An 8,149-nucleotide genomic window follows, 5' to 3' on the forward strand; every position below is an offset into this window, starting at 1 on the left:
ATCTGTCCTCTAGAAATTCTCACCATTTTTCCAGTTGCTGCAGAATAAAGCTTCAAGACTGTTACAAACAATTACTCATGATAATAATTAAATCTATTCAGGAACCTTCAATAAGAGGTTAGTTTCAAAATTGTTGTATAATACAAGATCTTGTCAACCAACATTTTAGTTTTATCTTGTCAAGCTGTAGGGTGTGTGGGTAGATTGTGGGGAGGGAGGGAGGAGAGCGTTTCTCAGGAATGGTGGGTCCCCTGTCCCCCACAGGTTGCAGCCCCCCCTGCACAGCTCACAGACTGCCCCCACACAGTGGTCACAGCCACCCACAGGAGTCACATTTCCCCTGCCACCTGCTCCCCTAGCCAGCCCCAGCATCCCAGCACTTAGAATAAAAACAAAAAACAAAAGCCCCGCACTCACTGGATGTAGCAGCAGCTATAGGGGCCATGGAACATCTTGGCAGAGCCCCTCTGCCCAGGCCCCACACCTCGAATGCCCCCCTACCCAGGCCTGCACCTGAGCGCTGCCCCCTGCCACCTTCCTGGCCCCAGCAGTCCTGGACTAAACAAAAATATAAAGAAAAATTCACTCACTGGCAGTAGAAGCTATCGGGGTCACTGGGGCCTCCTGACAGAGTTCCTCCGCACAGCACGGGGCAGTGCCAGGAGGAGCGGGTACCGACCCTGGCTGTCTGGCACACACACTGCCCCATCATGCAGGTGTGGCTGGGGTTGACAGGGCGCCACACATCTGTCTGCTGTCAGGCAGCTAGGGCTGCTCAGGCCATCACCTGGGGCCCAGCACCACGCAGCCTTAGTGGCCCCAGCTGCCTGACAGCACATGGAGCCACGCGGTGACCTATCCATGCCAACTGAACCCATGCAACGGGGCAGTGGCAGTATGTGCGCCAAGCAGCTGGGGCCGGTCCCCACAGCCCAGGGGGGCTTTACCAGGAGGCCCCAGTGACCCCAATAGCAGCTGTTACTGCCAGCGAGTATGGTGCTTTTTAAAATTTTTATTTTATTTTAATTGCTAGGATGCTGGAGCCAGGCAAGGCAGTGATCAAAAGGGTTTGTGGGGAGGGCAGGTAGGGGGTGGGGCCAGTGGGGGTCACCTGACTAGTCCCCTCCCCCCTATCCTCTACATACCAGAACAGAGGCTGGGTCCAGCTCCCTGCATGGGCAGGCAGCGTGCTTCAACACCGGGTCAAGGGCTAGCCACAGAGATACTCTGGCTGACTACCAGAGTATCTCTGTGGAGGACCCGAGCCTTCAGTTACCTCAGGGCATGGTTCTGGACCACGCAGCATGAACTGAACTAATGTAACCAATGCTAACATCGAGTGTAATAGAAGTGAAATGTAACCACGTTAGTCTTGCCCTGTAAGCAACTTGAAAACTCCATTTTGTATCCTTCTGCTTGACATGAGTGACTGAACTCTGCATGGCCTTTATGTATGAGTGTGTGTGAAAGGGTAAATGGTGAGAGAATGGCATAGAGACTGGCAAAAGAAAATGTAACTGTTTGTGTAAGCAACACGGCACCAAAAGTGTAATTTACCAGTCAGTAAATTAATTAATGGATGGCTGAACAATCCCTTTGAAGCCTAGGGCACAAGGGAGATAATGAGGAAGATGCATGCACACATCCTGCCAGATGGGCAGCAAAAACCATTCCAAGTCTGAGATACCAACTTTGACAACCAAACTGACCTCAGGCTGAGATAAGCTGAAGATGAATGAAGAACAACTGCAAAAAACAGAAGCTGGGTATGGAAAAACCCCAAAAGCACTGAAACAAATGATGCTATCCCCTATAAAAAGAAGACTTCAAAAATGCCAAGTTGGGCAAGTCTCTCTCTCAACTGCTGTTTTGTTGGAGCACAGACACGTCTGTTTTACCCCGCTCCAAGCTGTTATCTACAGGATCTTTCTCTCTCAGTAAGGCCTGGGCCAGCCACCCAATGCCATTATTGAACAACTGCTGCTGGTAACTATGTCTGAATAAAATGGTTGTTTTGTGTTCGTGTGTATAATGATGTGCACAATGATGTGTGTGCATCTATGAGTGGTGTCCGAACCTCTATGTAATCAATAAACGCAGCATTTTGCCTTATCCCCCTTCATAAGGTCTTGCTCTTGAATTACCAATTGGAATTGTAAGTAATAACTATGCCCTGCCCCACTTTTTTTGCCTGTGATATTTTCTGACCCTTGGATAATCAGGGGTCTAATTTTGCCCTTGCACTGCAAATTGCAGCACAGGGAACATTTTTTTGTTCCCGAACCATGCCTCGCGCTCGTCTGGATGAACCCTTAGAGTTTCAAAGCAAGTCAAATTCCCCTTTCCTCAGTTTCTAATAACTATATACCTTTATTATCCCATGTTGTGATTATGTTCCCTGTACCCTTGCCTACTTTTTAGATTCAGCCCTTCCATATAAATACTTATATAAATAGTGCCAAAAAGTATTACATTCAAGTTCTTCAATTTCGTTTACTCATTCAACTTCTAAATTTGGGGGTGTCATTGGTTACTTATGCTGAAAGGCATATATGGACTCAATAAAATGCATCCGGCTTCCATGCACTTCATATTTCAAAATATGCCAAATTAATAAATTTAAATTGAAAAGCATTTTTATAAATCATATAACCAAAACCGAAAGACTTCCATTATTTTAAAGCACATATGTTTCCCCATTAAAGCTCTGACATCAAGAATTTCAACACAAAGGTTAAATTGGCAAAACAAAATATGGCTGTACTCCTGGTAGCTCCACCCACAACCACATCGCCATCTGCTCTAATACAAAGGCAATGAGAAGCTGCCATCATGAACACAGAAAACAAAAAAGTGTACACGTTAGCAATAATAATTAGCACATACTCTGTGAAGTCCTGTACTGTTGTCTATTACCATCCAGTCTCATTCATTCAAGAGGGCCTGGCATTATTTTGCGCATTGGGATATCTGATGGAAGCTCAACATTGGCATCTTTTGGGCCTTCCTTTTTATCCCTCACAGGGTTGTACTAGCATCTCTTGCTGTGGTTTCTTGTCATATAATAAATGTAATATGAAGGAACCATATGGGAGCAGCAGGGTCCAAGTAACCCTGTTTTTTAAACCATATACAAAAAAAAATGCTACACCTTTGCTTTAGTGTCTTCGAAAAACAAAAACGGTCAAGGACAGTTGATAAAGGAGTCTCAAAATGATTTAAAGCAATACTGTCAGATAGCTATTCTCTGCACTAGTTAAGAACCAGGTTTCTGACAGGCCTCTCGCACGGAAGGCAGACACCTGGTACTGCTCAGCACAAGCAGCTCCTAAATATACTCTCTTATCTTGAACTGGGTAGGACAGGGTTGCTTTTGGCAGCAGCTTCCCAGCAGCAACAGCTCCTTCTATTTTTCAGTGATAGGAAATTAGCATTTTTTTTTTATTTCTGTTAAGCAATTTTGTTTGAACCAAATTAACTTGATATAAAAGGGTCCCTTTAAATATTCTGCTCAACTCACCAAGAGCATAAGTTTTATGGGTGTTGTAGCTTTTATAAACAAACACCATCCTCAACAGCATTCATTTAAAATGGGATATAAATAAAGTGCCAACCTATGTTTCAATAAATTTACATTAGTACACTCAGAACTTGTCCAGATTCCAGGATTAAGTGTTTTATACTGCATGCATTGTATCGCTCTCTTCACTGCCAGTTCTTCTTATTTCTATGAAAAACTTAATACCATTATGACTGCCAAGAACATGTCTTAGGCACATACATTCTCTTGGAACACCAAGAAAGCCATATTTTATCATCCATTTACTCTGGATGATACCTAGTAAAATTACGGTTTAAAAATTCCTAAAGAAAAAGGTTTTCCCTTCTTTTCTGTTTCAGATTTACTTTTTGTATAAAGCATAATATTTACAAGCTTGGAGACCAGAGCCCTCTTTTTTAGCAGCAAAGAACTATATCACAAGAAGAAATAGCACAACTTCTCCCATGCTTATTGCAACATGCCTCCATGCTGCTTTGAAGCAAACATTTTGTAAGGGAAGATAATAAAGGAACAATATTCTTCTGTTATTTTAGGACTTGGCCTCCCAAACAAAAAGAACACCAAATCTGCCATTTAATACCAAATATAGTAGAGATCTGTTTTTTATTTTAAATGATGTGGGCCCTGGTTTATCACTACCTGAACTTACACAAACCTGTTTCTGTAGTCCAAACAATCAAAGATTACAGGATAATTTTATTTTCTGTCTTTTTAGAATAGAGAGTGCGATTATAATTATATTATGCCTACTAAGGTATTGACAGGCAGACAAATTACACTGAGTTAACTGTAGACACTGCATAGCATGTTCCATCCTATTCCTTGTTAAATCCAGACTAAAACTGGGCAGCTTATTCCTGAATGAAGGACTAAGCTACTGTACTGTATATTCTACTAACTGAAGTGCAGCGGATACATGAAATTGTTACCACAGAGCAACTAGCACACCTAAACGTCCTCTTCCTACCCATGTCATTTGTTATCACTTGTTCATGTACCCATCTTCTAACAAAGGTTACCAACCCAAGACTAATTCTTGTAATGACGATTTTCAAAGTTTTTACTGGTGATGACCAAACTTTTTGTACCGACATAGGTTTTTACTTGCATGCGATGTACATTAAGCAAAAGTAACGCTTCTGCCAGACCTGGACAAAGAGTGGGTTCAAACAATAGCAAAGTTTGGAGATTTAAAAAAAAGTTCTTTAGCTGATAAGCCTACTTGACTGCAGCAATCCTTTAACATTGTTTTGTCTCTGCCCCACTCACCCCCACATCCCTGACTATACTGAATACTATGCTGTACCCCCCAGGGTTCCCTATGCACCTCCACACCCTGGATCCACTAATTGCACCCTGCACTCCCAGCCCCACCCTGACCAGTCCCACTCCCCGTACTAGCATGGACCCCCAAAGAAAGACCACTGTGCCTACTTGACATCCAGCAGTGTTAGAGGCAGATGGAAGGCAGCATCTCCAAAAAAAGCTACCTTTGGAGAGCTTTGCTCCTGCTTAGACAACGGAGCTAGGTACAGACATTCAAAAAGCCCAAGGTGGAACTGATTTAAGTTACATGGTTTACTATAAGTGGCATAATTCAGATTGGTATTGAATACAACACATTCACCCTCTGGCAGGAGGTCATGGAGTTGCAAATCTTTGACTGGGTTCCACCATTTTTAAAACAATCTGTGTGCACCAAACTTTTGTTCCATTACAGGTAGAGACTTTTACTAGTAAAAGTATATGTATCTGCACCTAGTCCTGGTGGTGCTCTTATGCTCAGTCTGTGCTTTAATAATGCAACCAGATTCAGCAGCTTTATTTTTTTTTTTTTTTTTGTGGGAGTTGTTTTTGCTTCCTGATTTATAATGGCACAAAACTTTAACAGAATCTATAGACAGGCATTTTCGGCCTGGTTATTTACCAAGCGTCTGTAAATTTACAGAGAGTTGGCAACACTGCCTCTAACATGGTCGACTTTTCAAAGGCCATATGGCATGGGAAGCTAACACCTGCAAAATGTGTACACACAATTATGCACAACAAATAAATACATGGTATTTTATATATAGGTTCATCTAGTCACATACAGTAACGAATAGATTTTAAAAGGCAAAAGGGACCCGTTATAATTCTGGCCTTTCCACAACACAAGCTATAGAACTTTACTAACTGGTGCCCGTATCAGGCCTAACAATGATGAAGCTGCAGCATGGATTTTAGAAAGATATGCAGTCTTCCATTAAAAAGTATGGAGCATCTACCAGGACTAAGCCACCTATGTTTTATGGCAATTCAAACAACCCAGAAGTGGACCAGAAGTACTCTAGATGTGGTCTCACCAGTGCTGAACAGAGGGGAAGAATCACTTCCCTCAATCTGCTGCCAATGCTCCTAGTAATTCAGCCTAGTATGCTGTTAGCCTTCTTTTCAACAAAGGGCACACTGTTGGTTCATCTTCAGGTTATTGTTCACTGTAATCCCCAAGTCCTTTCCTACAGAGCTGCTGCTTAGCTAGTCAGCCCCCTGCCTGTAGTGGTGCATGGGATTGCTCTGTCCTAAGTGCACTTGTCCTTGTTGAATCTCACAAGATTTCTTTTGGTCCAATCCTCCAATTCATTGAACTCTCACCAAATCCTAGTACTACCCTCCAGCATATCTACTACTCTCCCCAGTTTCGTATCATCTGCAGCCTTGCTGAGGGTGCACTGCATCTCACCTTCCAGGTCGTTGATGAACATAGTGGACAAAACCAGCCCCAAGACCAACCCCTGGGACACTCCACTTAATATCAGCTGCCAACTAGACATAGAACCATTGACTGCTAGTCTCCAAGCCCGATAATCCAGCCAGTTTTCTATCCACTTTACAATCCATTCATCAAACCCACGCTTCTTTATGGGAGACTGTATCAAAAGCCTTGCAAGTCAGGGTACACCACATCCACTGGTCTCTCTGCATCCAGGAGCCAGTCATCTCAACGTAGAAGGCAATCAGTGCATCCCATCCATCCCCATGGACTTGTACACATCCAGCTTTTCTAAATAGTCCCCAACTTGTACTTTTGCCACTGTTGGCTGTTCACCTGCTCCCCAAACTGTGCTTCCAGGTGCAGCAGTCTCAGAGCTGACCTTGCCTACGAGAACGGATGTGAAAAAGGCACTGAGTACCTTTTCCGTATCCTCTGTCACTAGGTTGCTTCCCCCATTTAGTAAAGGATCCACACTTCCCCGATCCTTCTCTTTCTGCTGACATACTTGTAGAACCCCTTCTCCTTACCCTTCATGTCCCTTGCTAGGTGCAACTTCAACCCTGCATGCCCGAGCAATGTTTTTATACTCCTCCGTAGTTGTTTGTCCAAATATCCACTTCTTGTAAGCTTCTTTTTTTGTTTTAGCTCACTGAAGAGTTCCCTGCTAAGCCAAGCTGGTCTTCTGCCATACTTGCTAGTCTTCCTGCACATCAGCATGGTTTATTCCTGTGCCCTCAGTAAGGCTTCTTTAAAGTACACCAGCTCTCCTGGACTCCTCTCCTCCTCAGACTGGCTTCCTGCCAATGCATTCGCCAAGCGGAGTTGAAGTCTGCTTTTCTGAAGTCCAGGGTCCTTACTCTGCTGGTCTCCCTCCTTCCTTTCCTTGGGATCCTAAACTCAGTCATCTTGTACTTGCTGCTACTCAAGTTGCCATCCACTACTATATTCCCCACTAACTCTTCCTGTTTGTGGGCACCAGATCAAGGAGAATAGGACCCCTAGTTTGCCTCCCTCCCCCACACTTTCACCAGGGAGTTGTCCCCAACACTCTTTAAAAAGTTCCTGGATTCCTGTGCATTGCCCCCCCAGCAGATGTCAAGGTGACTGAAGTCCCCACTGAGAACCATGGTCTGTAATCAGGAAACTACCACTAGCTGTTTTGAAGAAAGCCTTATCTACCTCATCCTCCTGGTCTGTAGCAGATACCTACCACAACATCACCCTTGTTGCTCTCCCTTCTGACCCTAACCCAGAGACTTTCAACAGGCCAATCTCCAGTTTCATACTGTAGCTCTGAACAGTCATACAGCTCTTTTACATGAAGCTCAGCTCCTCCTCTTCTCCCTTGCCTGTCCTTCCTGAATAGTTTCTACCCATCCATGATAGTGCTACAATCATGAGAGCTATCCCATCAAGTCTATTATTCCAATCATATCATAGGTCCCTGACTGTGTAAGGACTTCCAGTTCTTCCTGTTTGTTTCCCAGGCTCCATGCATTTGTGTACAGACACCTGAGATAACTGCCCTACTTTCTCAGGAATAATGAGGACACCTTCTCTGTTGCCCCCTCCTGCTTGTGCTTCCTCCATGTCACTCAATTCCCCACTTAGCTCAGGGTTTCAGTCTCCTTTAAAGCCTTTCTTACTAGGTTAGCAAGCCTGTCTGCAAAGATGTTTTTGCCTCTCTTAGTCAGGTGGATCCTATCTCCTCCTGGCAGTCCTTCTTGGAACAACATCCCGTGGTGTCAGGAGGGCTTTGGCTTCTTTCCGCACCATATGCACAGCCATACATTGATTTGCAGGATGCATCTGTTCCTGCCCAGGCCCTTCCC

The 8,149-nt window shown here is 44.1% G+C and overlaps 1 long non-coding RNA gene across 1 annotated transcript; it reads left to right on the forward strand.

The window, feature by feature from the left end:
* Positions 1-1,833: 1,833 nt before the first annotated feature.
* LOC109305806 lies at positions 1,834-7,847 on the forward strand. Its single transcript, XR_002099724.1, has 3 exons — positions 1,834-1,937; positions 5,008-5,009; positions 7,835-7,847. It is a non-coding gene; the product is annotated as an uncharacterized LOC109305806 (long non-coding RNA).
* The last annotated feature ends 302 nt before the right edge of the window (positions 7,848-8,149 follow it).

Source organism: Crocodylus porosus, unplaced genomic scaffold (genome assembly GCF_001723895.1).
Source record: "Crocodylus porosus isolate Cpor-Errol unplaced genomic scaffold, CroPor_comp1, whole genome shotgun sequence".
NCBI classification, from domain to species: domain Eukaryota; kingdom Metazoa; phylum Chordata; order Crocodylia; family Crocodylidae; genus Crocodylus; species Crocodylus porosus.